Genomic DNA, 24,829 nt, shown 5'->3' on the forward strand with positions numbered 1-24,829 from the left:
GAAGCAGAGGCTCAAGAGAGGGATGCTGCTTCTCTTGTGCCTCTGCATCCCTCACTTGAGCCTCTGCATCCCTCTCTTGAGCCTCTGCATCCCTCTCTTAAGCCTCTGCATCACTCTCTTAAGCCTCTGCGTCCCTCTGTTGAGCCTCTGCATCCCTATCAAGAGCCTCTGCATCCCTCTCTTGTGCCTCTGCATCCCTCACGTAAGCCTCTGCATCTCTCACTTGAGCCTCTGCATCCCCCTCTTAAGCGTCAGCATCACTCTCTTAAGCCTCTGCATCACACTCTTAAGCCTCTGAATCACTCTCTTGAGGCTCTGCATCACTGTCTTGAGCCACTGCATCACTCTCTTGAGCCTCTGCATCACTCTCTTGAGCCTCTGCATCATCCTCTTAAGCATCTGCATCCCTCTCCTAAACCTCTACACCACTCTCGTAAGCCTCTGAATCACTCTCTTGAGCCTCTGCATCCCTCTCTTGAGCCTCTGCATCACTTTTTTCAGCCTTTTCATCCCTCTCTTAAGCCTCAAAATCCCTCTCTTGAGGCCTCTGCATCACTCTCTTAAGCCTCGGAATCCCTCTCTTGAGGCCTCTGCATAACTCTCTCGAGCCTCTGCATCACTCACTTGATCCTCTGCATCACTCTCGTAAGCCTCTGCATCCCTCTTCTAAGCCTCTGCATCACTCTCTTAAGCCTCTGCATCACTCTCTTCAGCCTCTGCATCACTCTCTTAAGCCTCTGCATCACTCACCTCGGCCTCTGCATCACTCTCTTAAGCCTCGGCTTCCCTCTCTTGATTCTCTGCATCATTCTTGTGAGTCTCTGCATCATTCTCTTGAGCCTCTGCATCACTCTCTTGACCCTCTACATCACTCTCTTGAGCCTCTGTATCACTCTCTTGAGCCTCTGCATCACTCTCTTAAGCCTCTGCATCCCTCTCCTAATCCTCTGCATCACTATCTTGAGCCTCTGCATCATTCTCTTGTGCCTCAGCATCCCTCTCTTAAGCCTCTACATCATTCTCTTGAGCCCCTGCATCCCTCTCTTGATCCTCTGCATCACTCTCTTGAGCCTCTGCATCATCCTCTTAAGCCTCTGCATCACTCACTTGAGCCTTTGCATCCCTCTCCTAATCCTCTACCTCACTCTTCTAAGCCTCTGCATCACTCTCGAAAGCCTCTGAATCACTCTCTTAAGCCTCTGAATCCCTCTCTTGAGGCCTCTGCATCACTCTCTTGAGCCTCTGAATCCCTCTCTTGAGGCCACTGCATAACTCTCTCAGGCCTCTGCATCACTCTCTTGAGCCCCTGCATACCTCTCTTGAGCCTCTGCATCACTCTCTTGAGCCTCTGCATCATCCTCTTAAGCCTCTGCATCACTCTCTTGATCCTGTGTATCCCTCTCCTAAACCTCTACCTCACTCTCCTAAGCCACTCACCACTCTCGTAAGCCTCTGAATCACTCTCTTGAGCCTCTGTATCCCTCTATAGAGCCTTTGCATCACTCTCTTAAGCCTCTGCATCCCTCTCTTGAGCCTCTGCATCACTCTCAAGAGTCTCTGCATCCCTCTTTTGAGCCTCTGCATCTCTCTCTGGAGCCCCTGCATCTCTCTCCTGAGCCTCTGCATCCCTCTCTTGAACCTCTGCATCCCTGTCTTAAGCCTCTGCATCACTCTCTTCAGCCTCTGCATCACTCTCTTCAGCCTCTGCATCCCCTCTCTTAAGCCTCTGCATCACTCTCTTAAGCCTCAGCATCACTCTCTTGAGCTTCTGCATCACTCTCTTGAGCATCTACATCACTCTCTTGAGCCTTTGCATCAGTCTCGTAAGCCTCTGCATCACTCTCTTGAGCCTCTGCATAACTCTCTTGAGTCTCTGCATCACTCTCTTGAGCCTCTGCATCCCTCTTTTGAGCTTCTGCAACACTCTCTTCAGACTCTGCATCACTCTCATAAGCCTCTGCATCCCTCTCTAGAGCCTCTGAATCCCTCTCTTGAGCCTCTGCATCACTTTCTTCATCCTTTGCATCCCTCTCTTGAGCATCTACATCACTCTCTTCAGCCTCTGCATCCCTCTCTTGAGCCTCTGCATCATTCTCCTAAGCATCTGCATCACTCTCTTGAGCCTCTGCATCACACTCTTGAACCTCTGCATCCCTCACTTAAGCCTCTGCATCACTCTCTTAAGCCTCTTCATCACTCTCTTTAGCCTCTGCATCACTCTCATGATCCTCTGCATCACTCTCTTGAGCCTCTGCATCACTCTCTTGAGCCTCTACATCACTCTCTTGAGCCTCTGCATCAATCTGTTGAGCCTCAGCGTCACTCTCTTAAGCCTCTGCATCACTCTCGTAAGCCTCTGCATCACTCTCTTGAGCCTCTGCATATATCTCTTGAGTCTCTGCATCACTCTCTTGAGCCTCTGCATCCCTCTCTTGAGCCTCTGCAACACTCTCTACAGACTCTGCATCACTCTCTTAAGCCTCTGCATCCCTCTCTAGAGCCTCTGAATCGCTCTCTTGAGCCTCTGCATCATTCTCCTCATATGTAATATATATATATAAAATACTGTGTAAGATATTGAAAAGGGGAGAAGTTCGGTTTTTATTGCATATATCGACGTTTCAGCTGGATTAGAGCGGTTTTACGTGTACATCTTCCATCGGTAATATAAACGGAAAATCAAGAACATTTTAGTTAATGCTAATGAAAACAAATTGATTTTTATCATTTGTATTGGGAACAACATTGTCATATGTCTTTTCTTGGATCTAAATAATACGAAACCTCGCTCTATGATTTGAAGTTAAAATCCTCATATATGGTAAAATAGTGACTTTTTTCACGTTTTTCATGTAGTGTGATTTTACGTAAATATAAACGTTTTTACCAATATTTCGATACTATTTCATGTAGTATCACGATATGTGATTTGGCCTTCAAATCTCAGAATTTCGCATAATATTGCATTTTAAGCTAGTTTTCTTGCATTTTGTTTCGTACGAAAAATCGTCTAATTTAGCAATATTTTGACGTTTATCATCTCCTTTTCCTTTATGTGATTTAAACAAAATATCATCGAATTAGGCAATATTTTGCCGTTTTTCCACGTTTTTGTGAATTTTCAGTCTATGTGTATTAATTCATTATATATACGATAAAAATGATGCAAACACATAATTGATTAGATAATAACCTTAAATACTTCATTTTCAATCAACTATTTGTTTCTCATTAAAATTCTGAGTAAGATATTGAAAAGGGGAGAAGTTTTGTTTTTACTGCATATATCGACGTTTCAGCCGGAATAGAGCGTTTTTCGTGTACATTTTCCATAGGTAATATAAACGGAAAATCAGGAACATTTTAGTTAATTCTAATGAAAACACATTGATTTTTATCATTTGTATTGGAAACAACATTGTCATATGTCTTTTCTTAGATCTAAATAATACGAAACCTCGCTCTATGATTTGAAGTTAAAACCCTCATATATGGTAAAATAGTGACTTTTTTCACGTTTTTCATGTAGTGTGATTTTACGTAAATATATACGTTTTTACCAATATTTCGATACTATTTCATGTAGTATCACGATATGTGATTTGGCCTTCAAATTTCAGAATTTCTCATAATATTGCATTTTAAGCAAGTTTTCTTGCATTTTGTTTTGTACGAAAAATCGTCGAATTTAGCAATATTTTGACGTTTATCATCTCCTTTTTTTATGTGATTTAAACTAAATATCATCGAATTAGGCAACATTTTGCCGTTTTTCCACGTTTTTGTGAATTTTCAGTCTATGGGTATTAATTCATTATATATACGATAAAAATGATGCAAACACATAATTGATTAGATAATAACCTTAAATACTTCATTTTCAATCATCTATTTGTTTCTCGTTAAAATACTGTGTAAGATATTGAAAAGGGGAGAATTTCGGTTTTTATTGCATATATCGACGTTTCAGCTTTATTAGAGCGGTTTTACGTGTACATCTTCCATCGGTAATATAAACGGAAAATCAAGAACATTTTAGTTAATGCTAATGAAAACACATTGTTTTTTATCATTTGTATTGAAAACAACATTGTCATATATCTTTTCTTGGATCTAAATAATACGAAACCTTGCTCTATGATTTGAAGTCAAAATCCTCAAATATTGTATAATAGTGACTTTTTCACGTTAATCATGTAGTTTGATATTACGTAAATATATTCATTTTTACCAATATTTCGATACAATTTCATGTAGTATCACGATATGTGATTTGGCCTTCAAATCTCAGAATGTCGCATAATATTGCATTTTAAGCAAGTTTTCTTGCATTTTGTTTCGTACGAAAAATCATCGAATTTAGCAATATTTTGACGTTTATCATCCACTTTTCCTCTATGTGATTTAAACAAAATATCATCGAATTAGACAATATTTTGCCGTTTTTCCACGTTTATGTGAATTTTCAGTTTATGGGTTTAATTCATTATATATAGGATAAAAATGATGCAAGCACATAATTGATTTGATAATAACCTTAAATACTTCATTTTCAATCAACTATTTGTTTCTCGTTAAAATTCTGATGAAGATATTAAAAAAGGGAAAAGTTCTGTTTTTATTGCATATATCGACGTTTCAGCCGGAATAGAGCGTTTTTCGTGTACATTTTCCATAAGTAATATAAACGGAAAATCAGGAACATTTTAGTTAATTCTAATGAAAACACATTGATTTTTATCATTTGTATTCGAAACAACATTGTCATATGTCTTTTCTTGGATCTAAATAATACGAAACCTCGCTCTATGATTTGAAGTTAAAATCCCCATATATGGTAAAATAGTGACTTTTTTCACGTTAATCATGTAGTTTGATATTACGTAAATATGTTCATTTTTACCAATATTTCGATACTATTTCATGTAGTATCACGATATGTGATTTGGCCTTCAAATCTCAGAATGTCGCATAATATTGCATTTTAAGCAAATTTTCTTACATTTTGTTTCGTACGAAAAATCATAGAATTTAGCAATATTTTGATGTTTATCATCCACTTTTCCTCTATGTGATTTAAACAAAATATCATCGAATTTGGCAATATTTTGCCGTTTTTCCACGTTTTTGTGAATTTTCAGTTTATGGGTTTAATTCATTATATATACGATAACAATGATGCAAACACATAATTGATTAGATAGTAACCTTAAATACTTCATTTTCAATCATCTATTTGTTTCTCGTTAAAATACTGTGTTAGATATTGAAAAGGGGAGAAGTTCGGTTTTTATTGCATATCTCGACGTTTCAGCCGGATTAGAACGGTTTTACGTGTACATCTTCCATCGGTAAAAAACACCGAAAATCAAGAACTTTTTAGTTAATGCTAATGAAAACACATTGTTTTTTATCATTTGTATTGGAAACAACATTGTCATATGTCTTTTCTTAGATCTAAATAATACGAAACCTCGCTCTATGATTTGAAGTTAAAACCCTCATATATGGTAAAATAGTGACTTTTTTCACGTTTTTCATGTAGCGTGATTTTACGTAAATATATACGTTTTTACCAATATTTTGATACTATTTCATGTAGTATCACGATATGTGATTTGGCCTTCAAATTTCAGAATTTCTCATAATATTGCATTTTAAGCAAGTTTTCTTGCATTTTGTTTTGTACGAAAAATCGTCGAATTTAGCAATATTTTGACGTTTATCATCTCCTTTTTTTTATGTGATTTAAACTAAATATCATCGAATTAGGCAATATTTTGCCGTTTTTCCACGTTTTTCTGAATTTTCAGTCTATGGGTATTAATTCATTATATATACGATAAAAATGATGCAAACACATAATTGATTAGATAATAACCTTAAATACTTCATTTTCAATCATCTATTTGTTTCTCGTTAAAATACTGTGTAAGATATTGAAAAGGGGAGAAGTTCGGTTTCATTGCATATATCGACGTTTCAGCCGGATTAGAGCGGTTTTACGTGTACATCATCCATCGGTAATATAAACGGAAAATCAAGAACATTTTAGTTAATGCTAATGAAAACACATTGTTTTTTATCATTTGTATTGGAAACATCATTGTCATATGTCTTTTCTTGGATCTAAATAATACGAAACCTCGCTCTATGATTTGAAGTTAAAATCCTCATATATGGTAAAATAGTGACTTTTTTCACGTTTTTCATGTAGTGTGATTTTACGTAAATATATACGTTTTTACCAATATTTCGATACTATTTCATATAGCATCACGATATGTGATTTGGCCTTCAAATCTCAGAATTTCGCATATTATTGCATTTTAAGCAAGTTTTCTTGCATTTTGTTTCGTACGAAAAATCGTCGAATTTAGCAATATTTTGACGTTTATCATGTCCTTTTCCTTTATGTGATTTAAACAAAATATCATCGAATGATTAACGTGAAAAAGTCACTATTATACAATATTTGAGGATTTTAACTTCAAATCATGGAGCGAGTTTCGTATTATTTAGATCCAAGAAAAGAAATATGACAATGTTGTTTTCAATACAAATGATAAAAAACAATGTGTTTTCATTAGCATTAACTAAAATGTTCCTGATTTTCCGTTTATATTACCTATGGAAAATGTACAGGAAAAACGCTCTATTCCGGCTGAAACGTCGATATATGCAATAAAAACAGAACTTCTCCCCTTTTTAATATCTTACTCAGTATTTTAACGAGAAACAAATAGTTGATTGAAAATGAAGTATTTAAGGTTACTATCTAATCAATTATGTGTTTGCATCATTTTTATCGTATATATAATGAATTAAACCCATAAACTGAAAATTCACAAAAACGTGGAAAAACTGCAAAATATTGCCTAATTCGATGATATTTTGTTTAAATCACATAAAGGAAATGGAGATAATAAACGTCAAAATATTGCTAAATTCGACGATTTTTCGTACAAAACAAAATGCAAGAAAACTTGCTTAAAATGCAATATTATGCGAAATTCTGAGATTTGAAAGCCAAATCACATATCGTGATACTACATGAAATAGTATCGAAATATTGGTAAAAACGTATATATTTACGTTATAATCACACTACATGAAAAACGTGAAAAAAATCACTATTTTACCATATATGAGGGTTTTAACTTCAAATCATAGAGCGAGGTTTCGTATTATTTAGATCTAAGAAAAGACATATGACATTGTTGTTTCCAATACAAATGATAAAAAACAATGTGTTTTCATTAGCATTAACTAAAATGTTCTTGATTTTCCGTTTTTATTACCGATGGAAGATGTACACGTAAAACCGCTCTAATCCGGCTGAAACGTCGATATATGCAATAAAAACCGAACTTCTCCCCTTTTCAATATCTAACACAGTATTTTAACGAGAAACAAATAGTTGATTGAAAATGAAGTATTTGAGGTTACTATCTAATCAATTATGTGTTTGCATCATTGTTATCGTATATATAATGAATTAAACCCATAAACTGAAAATTCACAAAAACGTGGAAAAACGGCAAAATATTGCCAAATTCGATGATATTTTGTTTAAATCACATAGAGGAAAAGTGGATGATAAACATCAAAATATTGCTAAATTCTATGATTTTTCGTACGAAACAAAATGTAAGAAAATTTGCTTAAAATGCAATATTATGCGACATTCTGAGATTTGAAGGCCAAATCACATATCGTGATACTACATGAAATAGTATCGAAATATTGGTAAAAATGAATATATTTACGTAATATCAAACTACATGATTAACGTGAAAAAAGTCACTATTTTACCATATATGGGGATTTTAACTTCAAATCATAGAGCGAGGTTTCGTATTATTTAGATCCAAGAAAAGACATATGACAATGTTGTTTCGAATACAAATGATAACAATCAATGTGTTTTCATTAGAATTAACAAAAATGTTCCTGATTTTCAGTTTATATTACCTATGGAAAATGTACACGAAAAACGCTCTATTCCGACTGAAACGTCGATATATGCAATAAAAACAGAACTTTTCCCTTTTTTTATATCTTCATCAGAATTTTAACGAGAAACAAATAGTTGATTGAAAATGAAGTATTTAAGGTTATTATCAAATCAATTATGTGCTTGCATCATTTTTATCCTATATATAATGAATTAAACCCATAAACTGAAAATTCACATAAACGTGGAAAAACGGCAAAATATTGCCTAATTCGATGATATTTTGTTTAAATCACATAGAGGAAAAGTGGATGATAAACGTCAAAATATTGCTAAATTCGATGATTTTTCGTACGAAACAAAATGCAAGAAAACTTGCTTAAAATGCAATATTATGCGACATTCTGAGATTTGAAGGCCAAATCACATATCGTGATACTACATGAAATTGTATCGAAATATTGGTAAAAATGAATATATTTACGTAATATCAAACTACATGATTAACGTGAAAAAGTCACTATTATACAATATTTGAGGATTTTGACTTCAAATCATAGAGCAAGGTTTCGTATTATTTAGATCCAAGAAAAGATATATGACAATGTTGTTTTCAATACAAATGATAAAAAACAATGTGTTTTCATTAGCATTAACTAAAATGTTCTTGATTTTCCGTTTATATTACCGATGGAAGATGTACACGTAAAACCGCTCTAATAAAGCTGAAACGTCGATATATGCAATAAAAACCGAACTTCTCCCCTTTTCAATATCTTACACAGTATTTTAACGAGAAACAAATAGATGATTGAAAATGAAGTATTTAAGGTTATTATCTAATCAATTATGTGTTTGCATCATTTTTATCGTATATATAATGAATTAATACCCATAGACTGAAAATTCACAAAAACGTTGAAAAACGGCAAAATATTGCCTAATTCCATCATATTTTGTTTAAATCACATAAAGGAAAAGGAGGTGATAAACGTCGAAATATTGCTAAATTTGACGATTTTTCGTACAAAACAAAATGCAAGAAAACTTGCTTAAAATGCAATATTATGCGAAATTCTGAGATATGAAGGCCAAATCACATATCGTTATACTACATGAAATAGTATCGAAATATTGGTAAAAACGTATATTTTTACGTAAAATCACACAACATGAAAAACGTGAAAAAGGTCACTATTTTACCATACATGAGGGTTTTAACTTCAAATCATAGAGCGAGGTTTCGTATTATTTAGATCTAAGAAAAGACATATGACAATGTTGTTTCCAATACAAATGATAAAACACAATGTGTTTTCATTAGCATTAACTAAAAAGTTCTTGATTTTCGGTGTTTTTTACCGATGGAAGATGTACACGTAAAACCGCTCTAATCTGGCTGAAACGTCGATATATGCAATAAAAACCGAACTTCTCCCCTTTTCAATATCTTACACAGTATTTTAACGAGAAACAAATAGATGATTAAAAATGAAGTATTTAAGGTTATTATCTAATCAATTATGTGTTTGCATCATTTTTATCGTATATATAATGAATTAATACCCATAGACTGAAAATTCACAAAAACGTGGAAAAACGGCAAAATATTGCCTAATTCGATGATATTTAGTTTAAATCACATAAAAAAAAAGGAGATGATAAACGTCAAAATATTGCTAAATTCGACGATTTTTCGTACAAAACAAAATGCAAGAAAACTTGCTTAAAATGCAATATTATTAGAAATTCTGAAATTTGAAGGCCAAATCACATATCGTGATACTACATGAAATAGTATCGAAATATTGGTAAAAACGTATATATTTACGTAAAATCACACTACATGAAAAACGTGAAAAAAGTCACTATTTTACCATATATGAGGGTTTTAACTTCAAATCATAGAGCGAGGTTTCGTATTATTTAGATCTAACAAAAGACATATGACAATGTTGTTTCCAATACAAATGATAAAAATCAATGTGTTTTCATTAGAATTAACTAAAATGTTCCTGATTTTCCGTTTATATTACCTATGGAAAATGTACACGAAAAACGCTCTATTCCGGCTGAAACGTCGGTATATGCAATAAAAACAGAACTTCTCCCCTTTTTATTATCTTACTCAGAATTTTAACGAGAAACAAATAGTTGATTGAAAATGAAGTATTTAAGGTTATTATCTAATCAATTATGTGTTTGCATCATTTTTATCGTATATATAATGAATTAATACACATAGACTGAAAATTCACAAAAACGTGGAAAAACGGCAAAATATTGCCTAATTCGATGATATTTTGTTTAAATCACATAAAGGAAAAGATGATAAACGTCAAAATATTGCTAAATTAGGCGATTTTTCGTATGAAACAAAATGCAAGAAAACTTGCTTAAAATGCAATATTATGCGAAATTCTGAGATTTGAAGGCCAAATCACATATCGTGATACTACATGAAATAGTATCGAAATATTGGTAAAAACGTTTATATTTACGTAAAATCACACTACATGAAAAACGTGAAAAAAGTCACTATTTTACCATATATGAGGATTTTAACTTCAAATCATAGAGCGAGGTTTCGTATTATTTAGATCCAAGAAAAGACATATGACAATGTTGTTCCCAATACAAATGATAAAAAACAATGTGTTTTCATTAGCATTAACTAAAATGTTCTTGATTTTCCGTTTATATTACCGATGGAAGATGTACACGTAAAACCGCTCTAATCCAGCTGAAACGTCGATATATGCAATAAAAACCGAACTTCTCCCCTTTTCAATATCTTACACAGAATTTTAACGACAAACAAATAGATGATTGAAAATGAAGTATTTAAGGTTATTTTCTAATCAATTATGTGTTTGCATTATTTTTATCGTATATATAATGAATTAAACCCATAAACTGAAAATTCACAAAAACGTGGAAAAACGGCAAAATATTGCCTAATTCGATGAAATTTTGTTTAAATCACATAGAGGAAAAGTGGATGATAAACGTCAAAATATTGCTAAATTCGATGATTTTTCGTACGAAACAAAATGCAAGAAAACTTGCTTAAAATGCAATATTATGCGACATTCTGAGATTTGAAGGCCAAATCATATATCGTGATAATACATGAAATAGTATCGAAATATTGGTAAAAATGAATATACATACGTAATATCAAACTACATGATTAACGTGAAAAAGTCACTGTTATACAATATTTGAGGATTTTAACTTCAAATCATAGAGCGAGGTTTCGTACTATTGAGATCCAAGAAAAGATATATGACAATGTTGTTTTCAATACAAATGATAAAAAACAATGTGTTTTCATTAGAATTACCTAAAATGTTCTTGATTTTCAGTTTATATTACCGATGGAAGATGTACACGTAAAACCGCTCTAATCTGGCTGGAAAGGTCGATATATGCAATAAAAACCGAACTTCTCACCTTTTCAATATCATACACAGTATTTTAACGAGAAACAAATAGATGATTGAAAATGAAGTATTTAAGGTTATTATCTAATCAATTATGTGTTTGCATCATTTTTATCGTAGATATAATGAATTATTACACGTAGACTGAAAATTCACAAAAACGTGGAAAAACGGCAAAATATTGCCTAATTTGATGATATTTTGTTTAAATCACATAAAGGAAAAGGAGATGATAAACGTCAAAATATTGCTAAATTCGACGATTTTTCGTACGAAACAAAATGCAAGAAAACTTGCTTAAAATGCAATATTATGCGAAATTCTGAGATTTGAAGGCCAAATCACATATCGTGTTACTACATGAAATAGTAACGAAATATTGATAAAAACGTATATATTTACGTAAAATCACACTACATGAAAAACGTGAAAAAAGTCACTATTTTACCATATATGAGGATTTTAACTTCAAATCATAGAGCGAGGTTTCGTATTATTTAGATCCAAGAAAAGACATATGACAATGTTGTTTCCAATACAAATGATAAAAATCAATGTGTTTTCATTAGAATTAACTAAAATGTTCCTGATTTTCCGTTTATATTACCTTTGAAAAATGTACACGAAAAACGCTCTATTCCGGCTGAAACGTCGATATATGCAATAAAAACAGAACTTCTGCCCTTTTTAATATCTTCCTCAGAATTTTAACGAGAAACAAATAGATGATTGAAAATGAAGTATTTAAGGTTATTATCTAATCAATTATGTGTTTGCATCATTTTTATCGTATATATAATGAATTAATACCCATAAACTGAAAATTCACAAAAATGTGGAAAAACGGCAAAATATTGCCTAATTCGATGATATTTTGTTAAAATCACATAGAGGAAAAGTGGATGATAAACGTCAAAATATTGCGAAATTCGATGATTTTTCGTACGAAACCAAATGCAAGAAAACTTGCTTAAAATGCAATATTATGCGAATTTCTGAGATTTGAAGGCAAAATCACATATCGTGATACTACATGAAATAGTATCGAAATATTGGTAAAAATGAATATATTTACGAAATTTCAAACTATATGATTAACGTGAAAAAGTCACTATTATACAATATTTGAGGATTTTAACTTCAAATCATTGAGCAAGGTTTCGTATTATTTAGATCCAAGAAAAGATATATGACAATGTTGTTTTCAATACAAATGATAAAAAACAATGTGTTTTCGATAGAATTACCTAAAATGTTCTTGATTTTCCGTTTATATTACCGATGGAAGATGTACACGTAAAACCGCTCTAATCCGGCTGAAATGTCGATATTTGCAATAAAAACCGAACTTCTCCCCTTTTCAATATCTTACACAGTATTTTAACGAGAAACAAATAGATGATTGAAAATGAAGTATTTAAGGTTATTATCTAATCAATTATGTGTTTGCATCATTTTTATCGTATATATAATGAATTAATACCCATAGACTGAAAATTCACAAAAACGTGGAAAAACGGCAAAATATTGCCTAATTCGATGATATTTTGTTTAAATCAAGAGAGGGATTGAAATCAAGAGAGGGATATTTTGTTTAAATCAAGAGAGGCTCAAGAGAGGGATGCAGAGGCTGTGGAGAGTGATGCAGAGGCTCAGGAGAGTGATGAATAGGCTCAAGAGAGTGATGCAGAGGCTCAAGAGAGGGATGCAGAGGCTGAAGAGAGTGATGCAGAGGCTAAAGAGAGTGATGCAGAGGCTTAAGAGAGTGATGCAGAGGCTTAAGAGAGGGATGCAGAGGCTCAAGAGAGTGATGCATAGGCTCAAGAGAGTGATGCAGAGGCTTAAGTGAGTGATGCAGAGGCTTAAGAGAGGGATGCAGAAGTTCCAGAGAGTGATACAGAGGCTTAAGAGAGGGATGCAGAGGTTCAAGAGAATGATGCAGAGGCTCAAAAGAGTGTTGCAGAGGTTCAAGAGAGGGATGCTGAGGCTCCAGAAAGGGATGCAGAGGATGAAGAGAGTGATGCAGAGGCTGAAGAGAGAGATGCAGAGGCTTTAGTGAGTGATGAAGAGGCTGAAGAGAGAGATGCAGAGGCTCAAGAGAGTGATGCAGAGGCTTAAGAGAGGGATGCAGAGGCTGAAAAGAATGATGCAGAGGCTCAAGAGAGGGATTCAGAGGCTCAAGAGAGTGATGCAGAGACTCAAGAGAGTTATGCAGAGGCTCAAGAGAGTGATGCAGAGGCACAAGAGAATGATGTAGAGGCTTAAGAGAGGGATGCAGAGGCTGAAGAGAATGATGTAGAGGCTTAAGAGAGGGATGCAGAGGCTGAAGAGAGCGATGCAGAGGCTCAGGAGAGTGATGCAGAGTCTCAGGAGTGTGATCAGAGGCTGAAGAGAATGATGCAGAGGCTTACGAGAGTGATGCAGAGGCTGAAGAGAATGATGCAGAGGCTTAAGAGAGGTATGAAGAGACTCAAGAGAGTGATACAGAGGCTCAAGACAGGGGATGCAGAGGCTTAAGAGAGGGATGCAGAGACTCAAAGGAGTGATGCAGACGCCCAAGAGAGAGATGCAGAGGCTAAAGAGAGTGATTCAAAGGCTCACGAGAGGGAAGCAGAGGCTCATGAGAGGGATGCTGAGGCTCAAGTGAGGGATGGAGAGGCTTCGGAGAATGATGTAGAGGCTCAAGAGAGGGATGCAGAGGCTGAAGGGAGTGATGCAGAGGCTCAAGAGAGTGATGCATAGGCTCAAGAGAGTGATGCAGAGGCTCAAGAGAGGGATGCAGAGGCTGAAGAGAGTGATGCAGAGGCTCAAGAGAGTGATGCAGAGGCTAAAGAGAGTGATGCAGAGGCTTAAAAGAGTGATGCAGAGGCTTAAGAGAGGGATGCAGAGGCTCAAGAGAGTGATGCAGAGGCTCAAGAGAGTGATGCAGAGGCTTAAGTGAGTGATGCAGAGGCTTAAGAGAAGGATGCAGAGGCTCCACAGAGTGATACAGAGGCTTAAGAGAGGGATGCAGAGGTTCAAGAGAATGATGCAGAGGCTCAAATGAGTGCTGCAGAGGTTCAAGAGAGGGATGCTGAGGCTCCAGAGAGAGATGCAGAGGCTTATGAGAGTGATGAAGAGGCTCAAGAGAGTAATGCAGAGGCTGAAGAGAGTGATGTAGAGGCTCAAGAGAGTGATGCAGAGGCTGAAGAGAGTGTTGCAGAGGATCACGAGAGTGATGCAGAGGCTCAAGAGAGTGATGCAGAGGATCAAGAGATGGAAGCAGAGGCCTAAGAGCGTGATGCAGAAGCCAAAGAGAGTGATGCAGAGGCTTAAGAGAGTGATGCAGAGGCTGAAGAGAGTGTTGCAGAGGCTTAAGAGAGTGATGCAGAGGCTCAAGAGTGGGATGCAGAGGCTCAAGAGAGTGATGCAGAGGCATAATAGATGGATGTAGAGGCTCAAGAGAGTGCTGCAAAAGGTTCAAGAGAGGGATGCTGAAGCTCCAGAGAGGGATGCAGAGGCTCTAGAGAGTGATGCTGAGGCTCAAGAGAGACAGGCAGAGGCTTAAGAGAGTGATGCAGAGGCACACGAGAGTGATGCAGAGGCTCAGGAGAATGATGTTAAGGCTTAAGAGAGGGATGCAGAGGCTCAAGAGAATGATATAGAGGCTCAAGAGAGTGATGTAGAGGATCAAGAGAGGGAGGCAGAGGCTTAAGAGAGTGATGCAGAGGCTCAAGAGAGTGATGCAGAGGATCAAGAGAGTGATGCAGAGGCTTAAGAGAGTGATGCAGAGGCTCAAGAGAGTGATGCAGACAATAAAGAGAGTGATGCAGAGGCTAAAGAGAGTGATGCAGAGGATCAAGAGGAGAAGCAGAGGCTTAAGAGAGTGATGCAGAGGCTCTAGTGAGTGATGCAGAGGCTTAAGAGAGTGATGCAGAGGCTTAAGAGAGGGATGCAGAAGCTCAAGAGAGGGATGCAGAGGCTCAAGAGAGTGATTCAGAGGCTTACGAGAGAGATGAAGAGGATAAAGAGAGTGATGCAGAGGCTCGAGAGAGTTATGCAGAGGCCTCAAGAGAGGGATTCAGAGGCTTAAGAGAGTGATACAGAGGCTGAAGAGAGTGTTGCAGAGGATCAAGAGAGGGATGAATTGGCTGAAGAGAGTGATGCAGAGGCTCAAGAGAGGGATGCAGAGGCTGAAGAGAGTGATTCAGAGGCTTACAAGAGTGATGCAGCGGCTTAAGAGAGTGATGTAGAGGCTTGAGAGAGGGATGCAGAGGCTAAAGAGAGGGATGCAAACGCTCAAGAGAGGGATGCAGAGGCTCAAGTAAGGGATGCAGAGGCTCTTGAGAATGAAGCAGAGGCTCAAGAGAGGGATGCAGATACTTAAGAGAGTGATGCAAAGGCTCGGGAGAGGGATGCAAAGGCTTATGAGAGGGATTCAGGAGTTCAAGAGAGTGATGGAGACACTCAAGAAAGGGATGCAGAGGCTTAAGAGTTTGATGCAGAGGCTTAAGAGAGTGATGCAGAGGCCTAAGAGAGGGATGCAGAGGCTCAAGAGAGGGATGCAGAGGCTCAAGAGAGTGATGCAGAGACTCAAGAGAGTTATGCAGAGGCTGAAGAGAGTGATGCAGAGGCTTAAGAGAGTGATGCAGAGGCTTAAGAGAGGAATGCAGATTCTCACGAGAATGATGTAGAGGCTTAAGAGAGGGATGCAGAGGCTCAAGAGAGGGATGCTGAGGCTCAAGAGAGTGATGCAGAGACTCAAGAGAGTTATGCAGAGGCTCAAGAGAGTGATGCAGAGGCACAAGAGAATGATGCAGAGGCACAAGAGAATGATGTAGAGGCTTAAGAGAGGGATGCAGAGGCTGAAGAGAACGATATAGAGGCTTAAGAGAGGGATGCAGAGGCTGAAGAGAGTGATGCAGAGGCTCAGGAGAGTGATGCAGAGGCTCAAGAGTGTGAACAGAGGCTGAAGAGAATGATGCAGAGGCTTAAGAGAGGTATGAAGAGACTCAAGAGAGTGATACAGAGACTCAAGACAGGGGATGCAGAGGCTTAAGAGAGTGAGGTAGAGGCTAAGGAGAGGGATGCAGAAGCTCAAGAGAGTAATGCAGAGGCTTAAGACGGTGATGCATAGGCTCAAGAGAGTGATGCAGAGGCTGAAGATAGGGATGCAGGGGCTCAAGAGAGTGATGCAGAGGCTCAAGAGAGGGATTCCGAGGCTTAAGAGCGTGATGCAGAGGATTAAGAGAGTGATGTAGAGGCTTGAGAGAGGGATGCAGAGGCTCAAGAGAGGGATGCAGAGGCTCAAGTGAGGGATGCAGAGGCTTGAGAGAGTGACGCAAAGAGTCAAGAGAGGGATGCAGAGGCTCATGAGAGGGATGCAGGAGTTTAAGAGAGGGATGCAGAGGCTCAAGAGAGTGATTCAGATGCTTACGAGAGTGATGCAGAGGCTTAAGAGAGTGATGCAGAGGCTTAAGAGAGGGATGCAGAGGCTCAAGAGAGGGATGCAGAGGCTCACGAGAGGGATGCAGATGCTTAAGAGAGTGATGCAAAGGCTCGGGAGAGGGATTCAAAGGCTTATGAGAGGGATTTAGGAGTTCAAGAGAGTGATGCAGTCGCTCAAGAAAGGGATGCAGAGGCTTAAGAGGGTGATGCAGAGGCTCAGGAGAGGGATGCTGATTCTCCAGAGAGGGATGCAGAGGCTCAAGAGAGTGATGCAGAGGCTGAAGAGAGTGATGCAGAGGCTCAAGAGAGTGATGCAGAGGCATAGGAGAGGGATGCAGAGGCTGAGGAGATTGATGCAGTGGCTCAAGAGAGGGATTCAGAGGCTCTAGAGAGGGATGCAGAGGCTTAAGAGAGTGATGCAGAGTCTGAAGAGAGTGTTGCAGAGGCTCACGAGAGGGATGCAAAGGCTCAAGAGAGTGATGCAGAGACTCGAGAGAGTTATGCAGAGGCTCAAGAGAGTGATGCAGAGGCTTACGAGAGTGATGCAGAGGCTTAAGTGAGGGATGCAGAGGTTCAAGAGAGTGATGCAGAGGCTCAAGAGAGTGAAGCAGATGCTTAGGAGAATGATGCAGAGGCTCAAGAGAGTGATGCAGAGGCTCAAGAGAGTGATGCAGAGGATCATGAGAGTGATGCAGAGGCTAAAGAGAGTGATGAAGAGGCTTAAGAGAGTGATGCAGAGGCTTAAGTGAGGGATGCAGAGGTTCAAGAGAGTGATGCAGAGGCTCAAGAGAGTGAAGCAGATGCTTAGGAGAATGATGCAGAGGCTCAAGAGAGGGATGCAGAGGCTGAAGAGAGTGATGCAGATGATTATGAGAGGGATGGAAAGGATGAAGAGAGTGATGCAGAGGCTCGAGAGAGTGATGCAGAGGCTCAAGAGAGGGCTTCAGAGGCTCTAGAGAGGGATGCAGAGGCTTAAGAGAGTGATGCAGAGCCTGAAGAGAGTGTTGCAGAAGCTCAAGAGAGGGATGCAGAGGCTCAAGAGAGTGATGCTGAGACTCAAGAGAGTTATGCAGCGGCTCAAGAGAGTGATGCAGAGGCTTAAGTGAGTGATGCAGAGGCTTAAGAGAGGGGATGCAGAGGCTGAAGAGAGTGATGCAAACGCTGAAGAGAGTGATGCAGAGGCTTAAGAGAGGGATGCAGAGGCTCAAGGGAGGGATGCAGAGGCTCAAGAGAGGGATGCAGGGGCTCCAGAGAGAGATGCAGAGGCTCAAAAGAGAGATGCAGAGACTCTTGAGAGTGATGCAGAGGCTCAAGAGAGGGATGCAGAGGCTTAAGAGAGTGATGCAAAGGCTCTATAGAGGGATGCAGAGGCTAATGAGAGGGATGCAGGAGTTCAAGGGAGGGATGCAGAGGCTGAAGAGAATGATGAAGAGGCTTAAGAGAGGGATGCAGAGGCTCAAGAGAGTGATGCAGAGGCTTAAGAGAGGGATGCAGAGGCTCAAGAGAATGATGCAGAGGCTCAAGAGAGTGATGTAGAGGATCAAGAGAGTGATGCAGAGGCTGAAGAGACTGATGCAAAGGATCATGAGAGCGATGTAGAGACTCAAGAGAGTGATGCAGAGGATCAAGAGAGGGAAGCAGATGCTTAAGAGAGTGATGCAGAGGCCGAAGAGAGTGATGCAGAGGCTTAAGAGAGTGATGCAGGTTCGTATAGTGTTCAAGAGAGGGATGGTTCGTATAGAGGTTCAAGAGAGGGATGCAGAGGCAGAAGAGAGCAATGCAGAGGCTTAATCGAGGGATGCAGAGGCTCAAGAGCCTGATGCAGAGGCCCAGGAGAGTGCTGCAAAAGATGCTGCTCAGATGCTCAGATGCTCAAGATGCAGATGCTCAAGAGAGAAAGGCAGAGGTTTAAGAGAGTGATGCAGAGGCTCAAGAGAGTGATGCAAAGGCTCAAGAGAATGATGTAGAAGCTTAAGAGAGGGATGCAGAGGCTCAAGAGAATGATGCAGCGGCTCAAAAGAGTGATGCAGAGGCTCAAAAGAGTGATGCAGAGGATCAAGAGAGGGATACAAAGGCTCAAGAGAGTGCTGCAAATGGCTCAAGAGAGTGATGCAGAGTCTTGAGAGAGTGATGCAGAGGCTTAAGAGAGGGATGCAGAGGCTCAGGAGAGTGATGCAGAGGCTTAAGAGAGGGATGCAGAGGCTCAGGAGAGTGATGCAGAGGCTTAAGAGAGGGATGCAAAGGCTCAATAGAGTGATGCAGAGGCTGAAGAGAGAGATGCAGAGGCTTAAGAGAGAGATGCAGAGGCTCAAGAGAGTAATGCAGAGGCTTAATCGAGAGATGCAGAGGCTCAAGAGCGTGATGCAGAGGCTCAGGAGAGTGCTGCAAAAGATGCTGCTCAGATGCTCAGATGCTCAAGATGCAGATGCTCAAGAGAGAAAGGCAGAGGTTTAAGAGAGTGATGCAGAGGCTCAAGAGAGTGATGCAAAGGCTCAAGAGAATGATGTAGAGGCTTAAGAGAGGGATGCAGAGGCTCAAGAGAATGATGCAGCGGCTCAAAAGAGTGATGCAGAGGCTCAAAAGAGTGATGCAGAGGATCAAGAGAGGGATATAAAATCTCAAGAGAGTGATGCAGAGGATCAAGAGAAGGAAGCAGAGGCTTAACAGAGTGGTGCAGAGGCTGAAGAGAGTGATGCAGAGTCTTGAGAGAGTGATGCAGAGGCTTAAGAGTGGGATGCAGAGGCTCAGGAGAGTGATGCAGAGGCTTAAGAGAGGGATGCAGAGGCTCAATAGAGTGATGCAGAGGCTGAAGAGAGAGATGCAGAGGCTTAAGAGAGAGATGCAGAGGCTCAAGAGAGTAATGCAGAGGCTTAATCGAGGGATGCAGAGGCTCAAGAGCGTGATGCAGAGGCTCAAGAGAGTGCTGCAAAAGATGCTGCTCAGATGCTCAGATACTCAAGATGCAGATGCTCAAGAGAGAAAGGCAGAGGTTTAAGAGAGTGATGCAGAGGCTCAAGAGAGTGATGCAAAGGCTCAAGAGAATGATGTAGAGGCTTAAGAGAGGGATGCAGAGGCTCAAGAGAATGATGCAGCGGCTCAAAAGAGTGATGCAGAGGCTCAAAAGAGTGATGCAGAGGATCAAGAGAGGGATACAAGGGCTCAAGAGAGTGATGCAGAGGATCAAGAGAAGGAAGCAGAGGCTTAACAGAGTGATGCAGAGGCTGAAGAGAGTGATGCAGAGTCTTGAGAGAGTGATGCAGAGGCTTAAGAGAGGGATGCAGAGGCTCAGGAGAGTGATGCAGAGGCTTAAGAGAGGGATGCAGAGGCTCAATAGAGTGATGCAGAGGCTGAAGAGAGAGATGCAGAGGCTTAAGAGAGAGATGCAGAGGCTCAAGAGAGTAATGCAGAGGCTCAAGAGAGGGATGCAGAGGCTCAAGAGAGTAATGCAGAGGCTCAAGAGAGGGATGCAGAGGCTCAAGAGAGCGATGCAGATGCTCAAGAGAGAAAGGCAGAGGTTTAAGAGAGTGATGAAGAGGCTCAAGAGAGTGATGCAAAGGCTCAAGAGAATGATGTAGAGGCTTAAGAGAGGGATGCAGAGGCTCAAGAGAATGATGCAGCGGCTCAAAAGAAAGATGCAGAGGCTCGAAAGAGTGATGCAGAGGATCAAGAGAGGGATACAAAGGCTCAAGAGAGTGATGCAGAGGATCAAGAGAAGGAAGCAGAGGCTTAACAGAGTGATGCAGAGGCTGAAGAGAGTGATGCAGAGTCTTGAGAGAGGGATGCAGAGGCTTAAGAGAGGGATGCAAAGGCTCAGGAGAGTGATGCAGAGGCTTAAGAGAGGGATGCAGAGGCTCAAGAGAGTGATACAGAGGCTGAAGAGAGAGATGCAGAGGCTTAAGAGAGAGATGCAGAGGCTCAAGAGAGTGATACAGAGGCTCAAGAGAGTGATGTAGAGGGTCAAGAGAGTGATGCAGAGGCTCAAGAGAGTGATGCAGAGATTCAGAAGAATGATGCAGAGGATCAAGAGAGGGAAGCCGAGGCTTAAGAGAGTGATGCAGAGGCCGAAGAGAGTGATGCAGAGGCTTAAGAGAGTGATGCAGAGGCTGAAGAGAGTGTTGCAGAGGCTTATGAGAGTGATGCAGAGGCTCAAGAGAGGGATGCAGAGGCTCAAGAGAGTGATGCAGACGCTTAATGGAGGGATGAAGAGGCTCAAGAGAGAGATGCAGAGGCTTAAGAGAAGGATGCAGAGGCTCAAGAGAATGATGCAGAGGCTCAAGAGAGTGCTGCAAATGGCTCAAGAGAGTGATGCATAGGCTAATGAGAGAAAGGCAGAGGCTTAAGAGAGTGATGCAGAGGCTCAAGAGAGTGATGCAAAGGCTCACGAGAATGATGTAGAGGCTTAAGAGAGGGGTGCAGAGGCTCAAGAGAATGATGCAGCGGCTCAAAAGAGTGATGCAGAGGCTCAAAAGAGTGATGCAGAGGATCGAGAGAGGGATACAAAGGCTCAAGAGAGTGATGCAGAGGATCAAGAGAAGGAAGCAGAGGCTTAACAGAGTGATGCAGAGGCTGAAGAGAGTGATGCAGAGTCTTGAGAGAGGGATGCAGAGGCTTAAGAGAGGGATGCAGAGGCTCAGGAGAGTGATGCAGAGGCTTAAGAGAGGGATGCAGAGGCTCAAGAGAGTGATACAGAGGCTGAAGAGAGAGATGCAGAGGCTTAAGAGAGAGATGCAGAGGCTCAAGAGAGTAATGCAGAGGCTCAAGAGAATGATGCAGAGGCTTAAGAGAGGGATGCAGAGACTCTTGAGAGTGATGCTGAGGCTCAAGAGGGATGCAAAGGCTTAAGAGAGTGATGCAAAGGCTCAATAGAGGGATGCAGAGGCTCATGAGAGGGATGCAGGAGTTCAAGAGAGTAATGCAGAGGCTCAAGAGAGTGATGCAGAGGCTTAAGAGAGGGATGCAGAGGCTCAAGAGAGTGATGCAGAGGCTTAAGAGAGGGATGCAGAGGCTCAAGACAATGATGCAGAGGCTCAAGAGAGGGATGCTGAGGCTCCAGAGAGGGATGCAGAGGCTCACGAGAGTGATGCAGAGGCTCCAGAGAGGGATGCAGAGGCTCAAGAGAGTGATGCAGAGGCTTAAGAGAGGGATGCAGAGGCTGAGGAGAATGATGCAGAGGCTCAAGAGAAGGGATTCAGAGGCTCTAGAGAGGGATGCAGAGGCTTAAGAGAGTAATGCAGAGTCTGAAGAGAGTGTTGCAGAGGCTCAAGAGAGGGATGCAGAGGCTTAAGAGAGGGATGCAGAGGCTGAGGAGAATGATGCAGAGGCTCAAGAGAAGGGATTCAGAGGCTCTAGAGAGGGATGCAGAGGCTTAAGAGAGTGATGCAGAGTCTGAAGAGAGTGTTGCAGAGGCTCAAGAGAGGGATGCAGAGGCTCAAGAGAGTGATGCAGAGACTCAAGAGATATATGCAGAGGCTCAAGAGAGTGATGCAGAGGCTTACGAGTGTGATGTAGAGGCTAAAGAGAGTGACGCTGAGGCTCAACAGAGTGCTGCAGAGGCTCAACAGAGTGATGTAGAGGCTCAAGAGAGTGATGCAGAGGCTCAAGAAAATGATGCAGAGGCTCAAGAAAGAGCTGCAAATGGCTCAAGAGAGTGATGCAGAGGCTAAGGAGAGAAAGGCAGAGGCTTAAGAGAGTGATGCAAAGGCTCAAGAGAGTGATGCAAAGGCTCAAGAGAATGATGTAGAGGCTCAAAAGAGTGAAGCAGAGGCTCAAAAGAGTGATGCAGAGGATCAAGAGAGGGATACAAAGGCTCAAGAGAGTGATGCAGAGGATCAAGAGAAGGAAGGAGAGGCTCAAGAGAGTAATGCAGAGGCTCAAGAGAATGATGCAGAGGCTTAAGAGAGGGATGCAGAGACTCTTGAGAGTGATGCTGAGGCTCAAGAGGGATGCAAAGGCTTAAGAGAGTGATGCAAAGGCTCAATAGAGGGATGCAGAGGCTCATGAGAGGGATGCAGGAGTTCAAGAGAGTAATGCAGAGGCTCAAGAGAGTGATGCAGAGGCTTAAGAGAGGGATGCAGAGGCTCAAGAGAGTGATGCAGAGGCTTAAGAGAGGGATGCAGAGGCTCAAGAGAATGATGCAGAGGCTCAAGAGAGGGATGCTGAGGCTCCAGAGAGGGATGCAGAGGCTCACGAGAGTGATGCAGAGGCTCCAGAGAGGGATGCAGAGGCTCAAGAGAGTGATGCAGAGGCTTAAGAGAGGGATGCAGAGGCTGAGGAGAATGATGCAGAGGCTCAAGAGAAGGGATTCAGAGGCTCTAGAGAGGGATGCAGAGGCTTAAGAGAGTAATGCAGAGTCTGAAGAGAGTGTTGCAGAGGCTCAAGAGAGGGATGCAGAGGCTTAAGAGAGGGATGCAGAGGCTGAGGAGAATGATGCAGAGGCTCAAGAGAAGGGATTCAGAGGCTCTAGAGAGGGATGCAGAGGCTTAAGAGAGTGATGCAGAGTCTGAAGAGAGTGTTGCAGAGGCTCAAGAGAGGGATGCAGAGGCTCAAGAGAGTGATGCAGAGACTCAAGAGATATATGCAGAGGCTCAAGAGAGTGATGCAGAGGCTTACGAGAGTGATGTAGAGGCTAAAGAGAGTGACGCTGAGGCTCAACAGAGTGCTGCAGAGGCTCAACAGAGTGATGTAGAGGCTCAAGAGAGTGATGCAGAGGCTCAAGAAAATGATGCAGAGGCTCAAGAAAGAGCTGCAAATGGCTCAAGAGAGTGATGCAGAGGCTAAGGAGAGAAAGGCAGAGGCTTAAGAGAGTGATGCAAAGGCTCAAGAGAGTGATGCAAAGGCTCAAGAGAATGATGTAGAGGCTCAAAAGAGTGAAGCAGAGGCTCAAAAGAGTGATGCAGAGGATCAAGAGAGGGATACAAAGGCTCAAGAGAGTGATGCAGAGGATCAAGAGAAGGAAGGAGAGGCTTAACAGAGTGATGCAGAGGCTGAAGAAAGTGATGCAGAGGCTTATGAGAGAGATGCAGAGGCTCAAGAGAGTAATGCAGAGGCTCAAGAGAATGATGCAGAAGCTTAATAGAGGGATGCAGAGACTCTTGAGAGTGATGCAGAGGCTCAAGAGGGATGCAAAGGCTTAAGAGAGTGATGCAAAGGCTCAATACAGGGATGCAGAGGCTCATGAGAGGGATGCAGGAGTTCAAGAGAGTAATGCAGAGGCTCAAGAGAGTGATGCAGAGGCTTAAGAGAGGGATGCAGAGCGAGGTTTGGTCTGCTGAGGCTCAGCAGACCAAATCACATATCGTCATACTACATGAAATAGTATCGAATTATTGGTAAAAACGTATATATATACGTAAAATCACATTGCATGAAAAACGTGAAAAAAGTCACTATTTTACCATATATGAGGGTTTTAACTTCAAATCATAGAGCGAGGTTTCGTATTATTTAGATCCAAGAAAAGACATATGACAATGATGTTTCCAATACAAATGATAAAAAACAATGTGTTTTCATTAGCATTAACTAAAATGTTCTTGATTTTCCGTTTATTTTACCGATGGAAGATGTTCACGTAAAACCGCTCTAATCCAGCTGAAACGTCGATATATGCAATAAAACCGAACTTCTCCCCTTTTCAAGTCTCTTACACAGTATTTTAACGAGAAACAAATAGATGATTGAAAATGAAGTATTTAAGGTTATTATCTAATCAATTATGTGTTTGCATCATTTTTATCGTATATATAATGAATTATTACCCATAGACTGAAAATTCACAAAAACGTTGAAAAACGGCAAAGTATTGCCTAATTCGATCATATTTTGTTTAAATCACATAAAGGAAAAGGAGATGATAAACGTCAAAATATTGCTAAATTCGACGATTTTTCGTACAAAACAAAATGCAAGAAAACTTGCTTAAATTGCAATATTATGCGAAATTCTGAGATTTGAAGGCCAAATCACATATCGTGATACTACATGAAATAGTATCGAAATA

The sequence above is a fragment of the Procambarus clarkii genome, chromosome 52 (assembly GCF_040958095.1).
Source record: "Procambarus clarkii isolate CNS0578487 chromosome 52, FALCON_Pclarkii_2.0, whole genome shotgun sequence".
NCBI classification, from domain to species: domain Eukaryota; kingdom Metazoa; phylum Arthropoda; class Malacostraca; order Decapoda; family Cambaridae; genus Procambarus; species Procambarus clarkii.